Here is a 17,557-nt window from a genome sequence, read left to right as displayed (position 1 = left end):
AAAAATTAATTCTAAAATTTGTATGGAAGCACAAAAAACTGTGAGTATCCAAAACATTAGAGAAAGAACAAATCTGGAGGTATCACACTTCCTGATTTTAAACTATATTACAAAGCTATGGTAATTGAAACCGTATGGTACTGACTAAAACAGACACATAGATCAAGGGAACAAAATAGACAGCCTAGAAATAAACCCACACTTATATGAAAAATTAATATACTATAGACAAAGCAAGAATATACAAGGAAAACAAAGTCTTTTCAACACATGGTGTTAGGAAAACAGGACAGCTATATTCAAAATAATCAAACTGAACTACTCTCTTACACCAGGAACAAAAATAAAGTCAAAATTGCTTAAAGGCTTAAATGTAAAATTTGAAACCACAAAACTTCATAAGGAAACTTAGGCAGTAAGCTCTTTGACATAGGTCTTAGTAGTATATTTGTTGTATATATTCCCTCAGGCAAGGGAAACCAAATCAAAATCAAACAAATAGGACTACACCAAACTAAGAGATTTGCACAGTGAGGGAAACTATCAACAAAACAAAAATGCCACCTTCTGAATGGGAGAAGATATTTGAAAATGATATACATGAAAAGGAGTTAATATCCAAAATACACAAAGAGCTCACATAATGCAACAACAAAAAAAATCAATCAAACTAATTAAAAATGAGAAAAGTACCTTTTTTCAAAAAAAGTTTTATTGAAGTATAATTGATTTACAGTGCTGTGATAATTTCTGTGTAACAAAGTAATTCAGTTATACATAGACACACCCAAAGGAGACATATGGAACATGAAAAGATTTTCCACATCGCTAATAATTAAGGAAATGCAAATCAAACCCACAATGAAATAGCACTTCACACCTGTCTGAATGCCTATTATCTAAAAGACAACAAACAACAAGTGTTGCAGAGGATATGGTGAAAAAGGAACCCTTGTACACTGTTGGAGGGAATGTAAATTGGTGCAGTCACTGTGGAAAACAGCAATGGAGATTCCTCAAAAACTTTAAAACAGAACTACCATATGACCTAGCATTTCCATTCCTGGAACTTTATCTGGAAAAAATAAAACACTAAATAGAAAAGATAAATATATACCCCTATGTTCATTGCAGCATTATTTCCAATAGCCAAGACATGGAAGCAATCTAAGTACCTCTCAATAGATGAATGGATAAAGTTGATGGAATGTTTCTCACCAAAAAAAAAAAAAAGAAAATGAAATCTTGCTATTTGCAACAACACGGATGGGCCTAAGTGAAATACGTTAGATAGAAAAAGGTAAATACTATATGATTTTGCTTCTACGTAGAATCCACAAAATGAAACTAATGAACAAATACAGCAAAGTAGAAACAGAGTTATGGTTACAGAGAACAAACAAGTGGTTGCCAAAGAAGAAAGGGGTGAGTAGAGGAAATAAACAGGTGAAAGAGCTGAAGAGATTCCAATTTTTAGTTACAAAGTCAATGAAATGTACAAGGTGGGAAATTAGTCAATACCTATGCAATATTTTGTAACTAGATTTATGATCATTTTGAAATGCATAGGAATATAAAATCACTGTGTTGTATAGCAGAGCGTTGTAGTTCAATTATAGTCCAAAATCAAACAGACTCATAGAATAATAGATCATACTTGTCATTACCAGAGGTGTGGGAGGGATTAGAAGTCTGTCAAAAAAGTACAGAATTGCAGTTGTAAGATAAATAAGTAATAGGAGGCCATTTTAAACAAGAACATCACCAACAAAAGCACCAAAATCCAAAAGAAAAGTGACACTAAATAGTATGTGAAGCCTCAAATCCCATGGTTCCTCGTCTGAATATTTTCATCTTTCTCCTCAAGACATAACAAGGGAAGAACATAGGATTGAAATTTAAATAATTATTTGAAAGTCACCTGGAATGGACTGTAGATTATGGATGTTATGACAAAGTGTTTTGGCAGCGATCCAGAATAGCAACCAAGATAACTTGTCCTGAAGAAAAGGTGTGAAACTCAGTTCCAACCTACAGATGACATGTAACAGAATTCTGATTTGGGGTTTTCAGAGTCTAGATCAGCATGCTAGAATCCTGTTATGAATGACCACTGAAGCACTGGGAATAAAATAACTTCCAGTTGCCCAAATTAAAAGCTTTCTATAGGACTTTGAACTATGGAGGTTTTTGCTGATCCAGGCTTAGGTAGGTCCAATGGCCGCACCAGAGCTGGGTTACTACGTAATATGCCCCCAGTAACTCAAAGTGCTGAAGTTAACATTTAAATGGACTAACCACAAGCTCGGTCTCTTATCAACAACACTGTGTTGCTTCTAGTATATTGCATACACCCTCTGATTTTTTACATTTTGAAGAGTTTTATTAAGTGTTGTTTCTAATTTGACTATATTCAAACACTCTTCAAATGAACATCCTCTTGCATATACATATTACAACATTTGTGGTCATTAATGTAATTCTCAGAAATGAAATAAATAGGTTAAAAGGTATGGAGAAACTTGAGACTTTTTCAAAATTAAATCAAATTGTCTTATAAAAAAATCTGTATCCCCATTTTTATTTCCACAGGAAGGAGTCTCACATTGGAGAATCATATATACTTTATATTTCTGTTAATTTATTGTAGGCAAAAAAAAAGTGAGCCAACTGCTTTGGTCATTTACATTTTCTCCATATAATTTTGTATGTTTAGCACACATCTATTTACTTTTTTAAATCTCGTCTTTGGAGAAGTATCTGTATAAGTATAGCATGTATATGAAAAATTTTTCAATAAATATAATGCATCATCTGTATAAATTAGGACAACGCTGATATACATGCTTATCCATTCAACTATCACTAAAAAAGAATTTGCACAACAATTTTCTATGGAAAAATAATTATAATGGTGGTTTAAAATATTCTAATAATAAATTGCTAAAATCAAGATTGAGAAAAGTTTAATCAACAGGATTTAGAAAAAACTCTCAATAGCAGAAAAAAAAAAAAAAAGCCAAAATTTGAAGAAATGACTTTAGGTTAAAAAAAAAGAAAAAAAAGCAATATAATTAAGAAGTTAATATGACTAGAAAAGAATTTGGTAGAGGAGAAAGATTACAAGCAAATAAAACTGATAAAAAGGAATTTTGCTTTTACTTCACCTCAGATTTAAATTATAGAGATTTCTCCTCTGGGAATAGGCAAAGAAGCATGCAAATAAATGTATCAATTGTTTAAGTCTGTCTGTAAAATTTAAAAGTTAGCCTGAGACTTTTTTAATACATCCTATCATGAATTATTCCACATAAAAATTACATGCAAAAATGAGGTGATTGTTCAGGTAACTGTTAATCAAAATGTATTTGCTATATCTATAATTTAACACAAGATATAAAAGATTGATTTTTTTGGTGGAGTAAAGATTGTTTATAGATGTTTAACAATGGACATTTGATGTTTATGAACCTTGTAGAGGATTTTAAAAAGCATTTTGGTAATAGTTAACGAGTCTCAGAAAGTCCATCAGCATTGAACGTGACAAACTTGTTGTCGTAACATATGATAAAATCTTTAGGTGTAGGTGGAAACATTGCATTATAGTTCCTTGCTATCTAAACCCACAGAGAACAAAGCCCACTGGATGTGCCCATTGAACCAACCAAATGGAATCAATCAAAAGACTCACAAAGCATCTGCAAACATCAGAGAATACAAACAAAAAAGAGTGCAAGAAAAATGCATCTCAAGGGCTCTGTTTGTACAGGTCTGGCCTCTCTAAGATCCAGCCATGCCCAGTGCACTAGCTGGAGAGGCTTCACTTAATGCACTGCCTAATGGCTTGGCTTTTCATGCCGGACACACTCCATTACAGCGCATATGGTATATTGCCTGTGTACAGTCTGCAAGATAAAACTGAAGCAACCATTGCCCTCCCAACCCAAACAAACTTAAAATTTAATGCTGTGTAGGGGAGACGTGTTTTCTGAATCTCCATAAACTAGTATCTGTGCCAAATTAGAGGAATATCAAAGGGGCAATGTAGAAGTATTATAGGAAATAAGAAAAAAGGTCCTTTGGAGTTGAGTACTTTAATGGAGGAAGAACACTCTCCATCCCAAAGTGCACTCACAGCCACGGATGGGAGTCACAGGTGTGCCCTCCATCACTTATTCAATCCCTTGCAAATTGTTGACCTTGACAAAACTGAAGGCAATTCTCTCGTCAAGGTGAAGAATAAATGGAGATGGACGACACGCTCCTGATTTCAGGGAGTTTGGGAGCTTGTAGAAAAATCAAGACACATGCCTGATATTAATAATGCAAGGCGAAGATCATTACACAAGAATTTTTTTTAGAGTAGAAAAACATATGCTTTTTGAGATGACAGGTGTAAAAATATAAATCTCAAACCATTCTCTCTGCTAACATAATTATGCCCTTTTGCACTATTTGTAATTTAGCATTTTGTCCAAAAATAAAACAAAGCAAAAGAAATCTAAAACTATGCATGTAACACGTCTTATGGAATACAGGGTGATACAGTGAAGAGACCTGAAAAAGTAAGTATCTCTAATAATTACATATTTGTTTCCTATAGAAACTCATAGTTAGCTAATATTTCTAATTACTTGGCACTGATGGGTGAGCGCTACCAATCACGTAGAAATGCTGGTCAGGCATGTGCCACTGTCCTGGTTCTCAGTAAAAGAAAGATAACCAAGCCTGTAATGGATGGCGCTAGGTGACTGTCAACTGGGAAATTTTACATGGTGATCAAAACCTTCCACTGGCTTTCAAATGTCATTATTTTTTTCAATCCCATCTTTCACAAATACATAAGTACCCAATCCCATTATGCTGTTCAATTCACATGATTATAAAAGTTCCTCATGATACAAGATTCAAGCAGAAACATTCTGCCTGGTATAATATGAAGCTCTGGGGGTACAGATATACTTAATAAGAGATCAAAATATGCATTTTCTTCTAGGGGCCTAGTTGAGGCATGGTCAGTATATTTGAATATATTATTCCCTTAGGCTCACATCTTCTTACCTTTTGATTCTTTTTTTTTTTTTTTTTTTGGTATTTATTTTTTCCTTTTCTAGGGCCACTTCCCATGGCATATGGAGGTTCCCAGGCTAGGGATCTAATCGGAGCTGTAGACCCTGGCCTACACCAGAGCCACAGCAACGTGGCATCCGAGGCGCGTCTGTGACCTACACCATAGCTCACAGCAATGCTGGATCCTTAACCCACTGAGCAAGGCCAGGGATCGAACCCGCAACCTCATGGTTCCTAGTCAGATTTGTTAACCACTGCACCACAACGGGAACTCCCTTACCTTTTAATTCTTGAAAAAATGTCAGATGTGTATTCTTATAGAATATAATATGGAAAATCTGTGTTAAAGAAAATTCATATATTATCCACTAAAATTATTTAAATTCAGACACACGTACTTATAATATTAAGTCCCCTTTCCTCTCCAACATTATAAATCTTTTAAAACAATATTAGTGGAAACTTTAATGTGATGCTTATTCATAACAGTGATTATTATTACTTTTACAAGAATAGATTTCTGCATTCCGATGACATGCTCTCTTCACAATTTATGCTTCTGTGGTCATTTTAATTTGAGAGAAAGAATGAATACCAAACATCATTAAACCCAGCTACCATACTTTTGCTTAAATTCAGGAATCATAAAACTCTTAGGGCAATAGGCAGATTCCCCAAATTGTTGTGCGTCATTAGCTCAAGAGTAACAGGATTTTTTTGTCTCATTGTAAAAGATCAGAGATGCTTTAATTAATTACTGGCAGTGAACTTTTGGAAATTATAAATCTTCAGGAAAGCAAAACCTTTGACACACCTTCATTAGGATAGGTTCTCAGAGACAGTAAGCAGGAGACGACAGAACCAGAAAAAAATATCAGCAGTTTTTCCCTCATGCCGGTCTTTTGGATTAGAAGAGAAGTCAGATTGTTTATTGTAGACGTATTTCTTCCCAGATGCTACTATAAGCACTTGGATGCATTGACTCTTAACACTACAAGAAAGGTGTCATTGATTCCATTTTAAAGAAAAGGAAACTAAAGTTTCAAAAGAAAGTAACAGGTTCAGATTCATGCAGAAAAGGCGGAATTTAGATATGAGGACATTGCGATTACACCTGTCATGATAATTTACACAAACTAAAAGGATGGGGACGAATGCTTAACAAGAGGATTACATATAAAATTGAAGCACCTGCAAAAGAAATGTGGAATTTCTTAGAAATGCCAAGAAAAATGAGGCATAGAAGCCATCTTGGAGAGAAGACTACATAGACAAGCACTTTCCTCTACCCAGAGTCCATGAAAATCTCGGGTTATAAATACAGAAAGCAGATTACATTCATAAAGGAGATTTTTCCTCATCTAGAACAAGCAGGAAATGGAGCCATTCCTCTGGCAACTTCCTCAAGCAGGAGACCACGTTTGGAGATGAGAAATAGATTTCACGCCTTGTGCCATCTCTGGCCACTTGGTACTGGTGTTGAGAGCATTAGTGGAAAAAGATTAAAGCAGATAAAACCTTTGACCTTCAAAAGCTCTTGGGAACAGAAATATATGGTAGAAATAAATTGATGATGATGACTCTCAAATAATTTTGATAAATAAAACATGCAGTTCAGTCTATGCATTTGATGCTTTTAATATTTGTGCTTTTGAAGTGAATGGTTCTTATACTGCACTGTTCATGTGGGTTTCTACAGGGACTTGCAGATTTCTGAGCCTCTATTCCCACTGACTCAATAAACCAGGATAGGACTCATGAACCTGCATTTTAGAAGGGCTTAGGACATCAGCTAATAGAAAAAATTAATAGAATGACGATGTTGAGGAATCCTGCTTTAGTAATTTTTTCCTCTTAAAATGAGACAAAATACATCCTACCACCAAGAAAACTCAGCAGCCCTCTGATGACCTCATATCTCCCTCCACCATCATATGTCTTTGTTCCTCTTCACAGGAAAATAAAAACATTCTTAAAGGATTTTCTTCCTGGGCTGGTCCACTTCCTCACGTCCTACTCACTGTAAATCTATTTCAGTTTGATTAATGCCTTCACTACTCTTTTGAAATCCTCTAACCAAGGTCACCAATGGCCACTTGTTCTCAAGTCTCTTGACTCCAACTGACATCACCTCAGGAAACCTCTCTCAAGGGGTTGCAGAGTTTTCACCATTCCTCCTTTCAAAAAAACTTCTCTCTGCTTGTTTTGGGGAAACAATATTCTACTAACCTCTTATTTCCCCATCAGGCTAAATTTATTCCTTGTTTCATTTTCTCTGTTCACTTCCTGTTATCTACAAATGATGTTATTGTTTCATTTCCGATCACTGTTGCAAAGGAATCATTTTTGCAACCACATCGTAAAGGCACAATTTATTCTTATACGTTATGTATAAAATAGAATACAGAAATGCATGTGATAAAAGATGGTTTAATAAGTATACTCATTAATACTTGCGTATGTTTACAAACATGTGTCAATATCATATGTGGTACGAAAATGCCACATATTTTACAATCTTTCTTAAAGGATAACTAATGTTTTATGGACATAAACCAAATCTTCTACATCCTTTAGACATTTCTTAGTATAATTTGCTAGGCACATTATTAGCCCTCTGAAGTTTCTAGTGTTGGTCAATGGAACAAGATCCTTCAAAATAGGAAATTTAACATGCTGGAACAGATTGAGGCTTCGCAGTTAGAAAGACCTAGGTTTTCTCCACACCTCCTCAAATTCCTTGATATTTAAATCTGGAGAAGTAACCTGGGCTCATTGAATCTGATTATCAGTATTTAGAAGAAAAGGAACATTAGAGTAGCTGATAAGGACATTGTCTAGAACAGAGAGAATGCATGCATAGAAATCACCCAGCCTAAGAAGTGTCAATAAGTAATCACTGTCACAGCCCCTCAAGATTCATCCTGATGTTTTAAAAGGAAGGGAGTGGTTAAATGGCAATTAGCTAATTCGCTAGCACTTGAACTTAATGGGAAGAAGTCATGAGTCGATCCAATGATGATAAAAATACACAGCAGGTGTTGGGACACCCCCAATCTGCCAAGGAGTAATCGTATTATTCCTAGGAACTATCTAACTGTATCTTCTTCTTTGAGTGCCTTCTCAATCTCTATGCAATCGCTCATTTGCTCTGTTATCTTGGGCAAGGAAACAAACCTCTCTGGGCCTCAGTTTTCTCATATATAAAATAGAGTGGTGTTTCAGTAAAGATTAAATTTCTTAATTCATGCAAAATAGTTAGCAAAGTATCTGGGAGGTAGCATGTGCTTAATACACTTTAGCTTGTTCATCTTAGGAAGAATCATTACCCTTGTTCTTCATATGATTATGGGTTGAGCTCTGTGACATATTCCTTATGTATACTGTCATTTGTTCACAAGCTTTCTAGAGAAAAGTAATTTTTTTTCCCATTTCAAGAGGAGAAAATTGAGGTGTAAATAGGCCATGTGTTTTACTCAGGGATATATAGTAAATAAATAAAAGAGCTGAGATTTGAAGCTAAGCCTGTATTATTTCCATGCCTGTGCTAATAAATTCTCTGAGTAACATTATTATAAATGTCAATATCCAGAGCCCTTTAGAGAACTGGTTTAAACTTTTGCGATCATGTGTCCTTTTCAGTATTTAAAAATACACATGTCCACTCTTGAGAGTTTGGAAATAGAAGTACAGCTGTTGCCTCATTTAATCTTCACATTCACTCATAACCATAACTTAAGAACTTGGTGTTGTTATTTCATTTTGCAGATGTGGAACTGAAGCTTAGATGAATGAAGTGACTCTCCCAAGGTTAGATGATGTTAGTGGCAGAGAAAATGTCAATAAAAGCTATAGTTTAGTTTCTTGTTGTCACTTAGCACAACTTTCCATCGATTAAGTCATGTCATAATTCTAAAGCTGATTCAGACTTTACAGAGGAAGCAACAGGCTCTGAGACACTATGTAACTTGGTCAAAATAACACACGAGTATGTGACAGAATCAAGACATAACTCTGGATTTGTCTAATTGCAATGTCCCTTCTTTTGCAAAACTGCTTTCTGCTTCAGTCTTTGAACAAGGATTCAGTTGCGACTCAAGAAGCCCTGTGCCTCACCCATAGAGGAGCTGATTCCTGCTTGGGAAATTTGGGGGACAGGTTTTAACCTTTGGCATTTTGAGTCATAAACTAACTTCAGTGGGGTCCTCAGAGAGCGTCTCATTTAGAACATCTCTCCCTGCTAATGGGCCTTCCAAGAAGAGGCAATTGTCTATGGCCTGCCAAATACGTCAATGAATTAACTTGCTGGAGGAACTTATTTCCTAATGTCAAGGTGTCCTGCAGGAGGAAATGAGGTAGAAAATGATCACGCTTAACCCCTGCATAAAAGCTGTCACAGTGACATTAGGCCCCATCTTCGAGCGATGGTTTAAAGATTTAAGTTTAGAGATTAAGTAAAATGGCGCCACGTACTGTTCTTTCCATGAGAAACAAAGGTGGGAGATAATTTTTATGGACAAGGAAGAGGAATACAAGGGAGAGAAAAATAATTTCACCTTCACAGTTAAGCATCCAGGATGACGCTTTTTAAAGAGGGGATTTTAAATCTGAGAATGCCAGCACTGCAAGGCTGGTTGCAATTTAAGACATTTAGGAAGACCACTGCTTTTGTTTTTCATGTTTCCTAATTGGCCTGCTCATTCTATAAATTTGGCCAGCTACCATAAATTTTAAAATTAAAAATACCAATGAGATTTTATTAGTTAAAATGCTTGGGCCATCGTGGCCTCAAGTGTTTTCTCTCCTCTTGTCGTAAAGTGAAGTAGTTTTTCAGATAAACATCAAAATGGTAAATTGCAGTCTCTCTTTTAGAAACCTTTTTTCTAACCTCTCTGTGTACCCTGCCTCAATTTCTATTAAATCAAGTCCACTTTCTCTAAAGGCAGAGTTTGCTAAAAGCACTCAGGGAAGGATCAACTTGTAAAATGAAAGGAACTATTGATTACTTTCAAGTGTAAGTACGAACAGCATTGAGAGAATGCACTAAATTAGAGGTGAAAAGCCAACGGACACACAGCTAAGAGCTCATCTTCACATTAGCAAAAGGACTTTTAGATTCTTTTTCTTTTTCTTTTTCTTTTTTTTTTTTTTTTGAGGGGGTGTTACCACTATTTCCTTCCAGTAGATTTTAAAACATACCCAAGAAAGGCAATCTTAGAAAATCAATATAACTCATTTTATAGGAACATCCACTATTGGAGGTAAGTAAACAAATCAAAAGGCAAACATGTTAAAGAACTCAAGTGGAACTCAAAACCCATGGAGGTGACTCTTTTGAAGAACATCCGTTATGCACTGTAAATACATTATAAGGAAACTGTACAAATGTCACACAGTTGTCATAACTGTTAGCAATTTCTTTGAGCAACCGAGAGCAGACTTTTCAAGTGTGTAATGAGCCCACAGAACCTACGCAAGGTATCCAAATCCTTAGGAGATGGGAATAAGAGACATAGTCACTTATTCTGCCCTTTCCAATGCCAGTCCTATTCCAAATGTCTCTGGGCTGTGCAATACCCTAAATGTGCACAATTATAGGAGCAGCTAAGCTGTTTCCTACATAGGACAGGACAGGCGACATCATCTACTTGACACACTCTAATTGCTCTCAGCTCTAGTATGTGCAGGTCTACTACAACTAGCTATGACTGAACTCAGAATGAAAATGAGTTGATATTTTTTGTAAGGGTAACCCTACATGTACTGCAATTATTTGTAAAAATTAAAAAAGATATTGATGATCAGCGGAAATACTTATTTTTTCTTTTTAGGGCTGCACCTGCGGCATATGGAAGTTCCCAGGCTAAGACTCGAATCGGAGCTGCAGCGGCCAGCCTACACCACAGCCACAGCAACCCCAGATGCAGCCACATCCATGACCTATGCTGCAGCTTGCAGCAATGCTGGATCCTTAACCTACTGAGCAAGGTCAAGGACGGAACCTGCAACCTTATGGCTACTAGTTGGGTTCTTAATCTGCTGAGCCACAACGGAAACTCCCATTATTTTTCAAACAAAAAGAGCTCAGATGTGACTCACTCAGGTGCCAGGGCACCGAAGTTGTGACTAGAGAGCTTACCTAAGAGGTTAAGCAGAATGGAGGTTATAAGCCGCCCCATTACCCCTGTCTCTTGTCTTCTGATGAAAACCTTAACTCTGGATTTGATCAGGGTTAGTCTTTGAAGAATAAGGGGATCCTGGCATTGAGATATCTACAACTCAGACATGAGAGTCAATTCTCAAAAATATTGCTGTAGGAGTTCCCAATGTGGTCCATTGGGATCATTGGCATCTCTGCAGCACTGGGACACAGGTTCGATCCCTGGTCTGGCTCAGTGGGTAAAGGATCTGGTGTTGCTGCAGCTGCTCAGATCCAATCCCTGGTCTAGGAGCTCCATATTCCAGGGGTGGCCAAAAAAGAAAAAAAAAAAAATTGCCATAAAGAACCATGGGTTAATACTAATTTGTGTTGATGTTTACGGATAAAAGCCAATATTTACAGGTCATAATAGAACATCTTTAAACATTTATTTTTGTCCTAAGCAAAAGTACACTACAGATGTTGTGATACCTATGAGGAAAATATTCTTTCTGGAATGGTCTTCCTGCTCCTGTCAAGCTATGTCTCTTTGTTTCCTCCTTTTTTGTTTGTTTGCTTGGTTTTGGCCATGCCCGAGGCATGTAGAACTCCCCAGGCCAAGGACTGAACTTGCTTCACAGCAGTGACCCCAGCCACTGCAGTGACAATGCCTGATCCCTAACCTGCTGAGCTACATGGAAACTCCTGATTGTTTCCTTAAGCCACACCTTAATAGAAAGACCATGTGCTCGAGCTTAGCCAACTCACTAGGAAGACAGAGGTATTTAAGATAGCAAAATGTAGCAAAAGACTCCAACCGGCAGAAACATTTTTTTTTTTTTAATTCAATGTCTGATGGAGATATTCCATTTTATGTTGATTTGTTAATTAAAAAAATGGAAGGTCAAGATCTTCATTCGAGAAAGGCAACTATTGAATTTCCCAGTGCAATTTATATCAATTTACTTCAAAGAAGTTCACAATTTTTGGTAATACTTAAAATAAGATAATTTTTATTCACTACTTAATATTTTCAAAACTTATTATGTATATAACACAACTAAGGAAGAAAGCACATCCTAAATTCAAACAAAGATTTCCATGTAATAAATAAGACTGTTTTCATTGCTAGTACAAAATACACAAGCCTTTAGAATATTTCTGATGTGATTTGTTTTATAAAGGGTCACCGTCTATTTTATTTGCACTAAAATATTTAAACGTACGATTATTTTCAGGGATGTATTTTTTTTACACACTCTTTTGATGGACATGAACAATTACAGCTTAGCCTTTAGGTTAACTGTTATTCACCTGTCTGTTACTGTTATTCACAGCCTTAAATGACTGAAAGTTAAGAACTTTTGCACACATAGTCTTCAATATTATAGTAAATAAATGTAAATTCCTTCTTGGGACCACAATTTTCTCCTATTTTATAACCCTGTGGCTATGAAGCTTTCAAGCATAGAAAGGATTTATTTCCTTAGTAGCTAGTATATTATTTATGGGCATTTATTCACTGTTCAACTGTGAAAATGCTGGATGTACCATCAATCCAGTCACCAGGCTGGTTTTGACAAGACTGATTAGTATGTTCTGAAAATAATTTATGTAAAATATAACAAACAGCTCATACAGCTCCATATCAAAAAGAAAGAGAAAAAGCCCAATCAAAAAACGGGCAGAAGGTCTAAATAAATTTCTGCAAGGAAGACATACTGATGGCCAAAAAACACATAAGAATAGCTCAACATCACTAATTGGTAGAGAAATGAAAATCAAAAATGCAATGAGGAATCGCCTCATATCAATCAGAATGGCCAGAACCAAAAATTTGTAAATATAAATAAATTTATAAACATTTATAAATTCTATGTCAAAGCTAGAGAGGGTGTTGAGGAAAGAGAACCCGCCTACACCGTTGGTGGGAATGTAGATTGGTGCAGCTACTATGGAGAACAATGTCAAAGTTTCTTTAAAAAAAGCTAATTTTGCCTGTTCTAACCTTGCTTTTAAGATGAATTTTCAACCCTGCTCTTCATTTACTTTTACTCACTAAGCCACATGTGCCCAGATGGCATTTTCTTCATGTACAGCATTTTAAAATCACTTTTAGAGAATTTTCATGCCCTTTCAAGTTGGATGAGATTTGTGTCTTATCCCTACCCAGTGCTTTCTTAATGAATGAATAACTCGAGGCATAGAATATTATTACATCACTGCACTTTTAAATTATTTGTGTTTAGGGCTTGAAGTTCTTCAACCCCAACCCATGTGTTAATCTTTTCTAATTTCACAGTATTAGCACCCAGTAGCTGTTCCATAAGAAGCATAGCGTTGGCAATATGCGTATATGGATGTATAGATTTATGAATGAATGAATAAAGGAACAATTGAAAGTATTTGAATTTAACCAGAGAAGGGAAATCTTATGTACACCGAGAACAGGAATAATCTTCTAAAACTGCTTTTTAAAAAGGCTTAATCTAGTTCACTGTGAAATTTCTTCAACCGAAATCAGATTTCTATCTCAGTGAGAGCTTGTCTCTTTGGTTGACTGTTTGAAATGTCAGAGCAGATTTCCCAGGAAACATTTGTTTGTTTGCTGTGAAGTCAGAGTACTTTTCCTGTGCATCTGTTGTGGACCATCTTGTTCTGAAGGATAGCAGCCCCCCCGACCCCTGCCCCCCCGACCCCCCCCCGACCCCCCCGCCCCCAGCCCTTTCTGTGGGGTGTAAATTACAAGACCCGCAATGGACGTCTGAAACCACAGATAGGACCGAATCCTATACATACCAGGTTTTTTTTACTACATACCCATGACAAAGTTAAATTTATAAATCGAGCACTGTGAGAGATTAACATCAATAATAAAATAGAATGATTTTAACAATATAATGGAATAACAGACATAAAGGCAAAATATCTTATCGCACAAATTTAATGCCTCGTCCATCTCAGCTAGGCAAATATCGAGGACTGTGGCCGTAACTTTTGCAGTGTGGGTACAGTAACAAAGCTAGCACAGATTTCTTTCTCCTTCTTCACAATTTCATGGCTAGAAAATGTATCCATCTTCATAACTTCAACATGCTTTTTTTTTTTCTTATACAGCCTAGGACTTTCACCTTTTCACTTAAAGGAAGCACTTTACAGCTCTTTCTGGCACATCCCAGTGACTGGCATCACCCCTCTTGCTCTTTGGGGCCATTATTAAGTAAAATAAGGTGTCTCGAGCACTAGCACTGCAACAGTTGATCTGATAACCAAGCAGCTACTACGTGACTACCAGGTGGGACATACTAGACAAGGGGACGACTGACATCCTGGACAGAAAGGAGCAGGTCATACACCATTTTATCACACTGCTCAGAAGGGCTCGCAGTTTAAAATTTATAAATTGTTTATTTCTTGGATTTTCCGTTTAATATTTTTGAACTGCAGTTTCGCATGGGCAACGAAAACTGCAGACATCAATGCCGTGGACAAGGGGGGAATGGCTGTAATTGATTAATTCCAAGTATCTAAGCCTATATAGTCTAATCTTCACCTTAAATGTATTATAGTTAAAAGTATAATTTATTTTTGGTAAATACCTTGCCTGAAGAATGACTCCCACTCTTCAGTTTGATAGAAATGAAACGTTTTTTTTTTTTCTTTTAAAACAAAAAGATCTGCCCTATTAGCCTTATTTTTGGTTAAGTCTCAACCTAGTACAAAGAATAACTTGTACCCTGTGCTGGTTCAGCATAGATTTATAAAATAAAATATACATTTTAAAAAGTAAAATGATATTATTTCTTTTATGATTTGCCTACTTACTGGCTACAGTGATGGAAATAAACTCACTCAAATGCAAAAAATATTAACACTCAGTAAATAAATAAAACTCTTTGAGTCTGAAAAAGCCAGGATACAGTTTGAAAAAAAAAAACAGTTTGAATAATTCCTGACCCCCAGGATTCTGAAAATCAAGCAGAATAATGGAGCACAATCTCTGTCTGGAGAAAAAAATAAATGATGAGTGTACAAACTAATTTTATAAGACAGTAGTTAACACAAACTAGCGTTAAAATATGAATGCATCATGGGAAAGGATAACTTATTCTCAATCATGAATACAGTAAACTATCCATTTAGCACTTTCCCACTTGATAGCAAAACGCCTGGTGGGAACAGAGGACCCTTGGGTCTTGATAATATCTTTTTTTTTCCTTAGCACAATGAATTTTATTACATTTATAGTTGTACAACGATCATCACAGCCCAAATTTATAGCATCTCCATCCCAAGACAATATCCTTGAAGGTCAGTGAAGGTCGGACAAATAGACCCCCAAGGGTTATTTGATGTTAGGTAGCTCTCAGGAGACTCCCTTAAGTCTCTGGAGCCTGACAGGGAGACCACGTAGAGACAGGTTTCAAAAACCTCCCCTACAGGATAATGCAGTTGAGAGAAGGCAGACCAACCACCACATAGTTTGGCAGAGAGAAGAAATCTAAGACTATCATCAAGGGTGGAAAATAAAAAGGAACAGATATCCCAGAGACACGTGATTCTCCCAGAAAGAGAATGGGTGCCTTATAAACAAATATGTCTTGCCCCATTAAAGACTGACTATCCTCATTACATAAGGCCCAATTTGATGGAAGTTCAGGTATGAATCTAAGGTACGCTTCAAATATTTTTTCAAAAGGCTCATATATATTAAAAACATGGGAGTGCTGTGTTTGTTTATGGCTTTAATTACTCATAATATATAAAATTATATATATATATATAAGGTGCATATAAGATGCATTACATGAAGGACTTACCACAAGATATTTCACTTCGAATTGACTTACATTTATTTTTTTTTCTTTTTCTCTTTATGGCCACACCTGAGGCATATTAAAGTTACCGGGCTAGGGGTCGAATTGGAGCTTCAACTACCTGCCTATGCCACAGCCACAGCAATGTGGGTTCCTAGCCGCATCTGTGACCTACACCACAGCTCAACAGCCACACGGGATCCCTAACCCACTGAGAGAGGCCAGGGATTGAGCCACATTTTTGCCAGAAATTTTCTTCTCATTAATACCTTATATAAATACCAATTAAAATAAATGTTTTGGTTCTTTTTTTTTTTTCTTCAATTGTCTTTTCTAATATGTGTTATCAGATCTTCATTGGTCATTAAGCAGTGTTATTTAAAATTTCAACCTCATAAGACATGTTTAGTAAACTTTTTATTGCAAGTAATAATATCAATATGGATGGAAAAAGTGGTAAATATTTCTATTGCATGCCTACAAAATACAATGTTCAGATACGTTCCTTGGTCTCATAGGTGTGTTCTTAATAACTTAGCCAAATATTCTTTTTTGACTCCCAGAATTAATCATTATTGTATTTATTTTCTTATTAAGTCTGTGTCTACTATTGTCTCAAACTTTTTATTAGTAAAGTATTTTGATTCCAATTTCTGCTTATGAGCTTATTTTGTATTACATATATACATGTTTATTTGCAGTGATAGAAAAATCTATTATACCAATTTTTAATACAAATTCTGACTGTTCTTTACACTGATTTTTGCTCATGGTGGAATTTTCTCCTCATGTATTTGCTAAGGGCCTATTACTGGAGCGATAGCTGTGTTAGTTTCTGTTAAGTTCCCATGCGTTACATATTTTTATGCTAATAGCTCTGCCTGACGTTTCCTAGACTACTCAAGCCTAAAGTCAAGCCTAAGGCAATATAAATTCCAAGTCCAAAGTCAAGCCTAAGGTAAGATATTTTTTGACAAGGTTATTTTATGTCATCTTACCTTTTGCACCTAGAGCAGGGAAGACACATTCATTTATTTCTCCTTGTTTAGTCCACAGGACATTCTCAGAAAAAAAAAATTCATTGTTTTATACCCTTATATCTAGCGACCACTTCAATTTCCCTTCTCTGTGAGCTAAAGACCTTTTCTCTATTTCTCATTCCAAAAACTTTTGTATCTTCAAACGTCCTGAGAGTAGCCGAGCAGAGACCCACCTCCACACTCTTAACACTTTTGTCCTCAAAAGGACACAGTTGACCCTTCATTTTTGTCCTTCGGGAATTTTCCTCATTTTGCGTCAGCTCAGTTAATCCTTCAAAGGACCATTTATTAGAGTTTGCCCAGCAATTTTTTCAGATGTTTTATTATGGTACACAGTCGGTCTTTTTGTCGGTTGCAAGAATTTTACTTTCCTGATTCTCATTCTATTTGCTCTTCTTACTCATTTTTAGAAGCCAGAGCAAAGGCACCTGTTTTCTCTAAAGGTTTCCAAAATGTCTCCCATGATGATTAATTTTATGTGTCAACTTAGC

Source organism: Sus scrofa, chromosome 11, assembly GCF_054392235.1.
Source record: "Sus scrofa isolate SSC_HxYL_T2T_F1_AM1 chromosome 11, Sscrofa_HxYL_maternal_Yorkshire_Landrace_v2.0, whole genome shotgun sequence".
In the NCBI taxonomy this organism is placed as follows: Eukaryota; Metazoa; Chordata; class Mammalia; order Artiodactyla; family Suidae; genus Sus; species Sus scrofa.
Note: the sequence above shows the minus strand (reverse complement) of the source record.